The sequence below is a fragment of the Dufourea novaeangliae genome, unplaced genomic scaffold (assembly GCF_001272555.1).
Source record: "Dufourea novaeangliae isolate 0120121106 unplaced genomic scaffold, ASM127255v1 scaffold244, whole genome shotgun sequence".
NCBI lineage: Eukaryota > Metazoa > Arthropoda > Insecta > Hymenoptera > Halictidae > Dufourea > Dufourea novaeangliae.
The window spans coordinates 78,554-79,336 of NW_015374131.1; positions in this window are offsets into that span (position 1 = coordinate 78,554).

The following is a 783-nucleotide window of genomic DNA, read 5'->3' on the forward strand; positions in this document are numbered from 1 at the left end:
CCAGCCGCCGACCTCCGGCGCGCCTCGCCCTCCTCCTCTCGATCCGAGCGGGGTCGGTTAACTCCCGACCCCTCTCGTCGTCCTCCTTCCGCGAGACCACGGTCTCACAGAAGGAGGACACTGCCCTCCACGACCCCTCGCCCCCCACCATGGCAGCGACCACGGCAGGGAGCGAGAGGTCCCCCCGACCACCAGTCGGAGCACTCGCCTCTCTCGGGAGAAGGCAGGGCACTCCTCCAGTGCGTGCTGCGCGGAGTCGAGCTCCGCGCCGGACTGGTGGCAGCCAGGCGTCCCCTCGGCACCAACCTTCAGCAAGTACTCCCCGAAACAACCATGTCCGGAGAGCACCTGCGTCAGGCGGTACGTCAACCGGCCGTGGCGGCGGTCCATCCATGCATCAAACACGGGTAGGACCGCCCCCACGGCCCGCTGCCGGGCGGCGCCACTGTCCACCAGCCGGCGCCGCCACGCCTCCCTGGCGAGCCGGCCATAGGCCCGCCTCCACTCCCCGACCGCCTCCGGCGGCGGGTCGATGCCCTCCCGGCGGTGTGCCTGCCGACGCCGATAGACCTCGGCGTCGACCACCGCCTGGAGTTCAAACGGCACGACCCGCGCCAGGACGACCGCCGCCTCGTGAGACAGGGTGCGGTATCCGCGGGCGATCCTGACGGCCATGCGGCGCTGGACACTGCGCAGCAATTGCCGGCCGCGCCGGCAGGTCGTCAGGTTGGGCGCCCATACGGGGGACCCGTAGAGCGCCATCGCCCGCACCACACCCGTGTA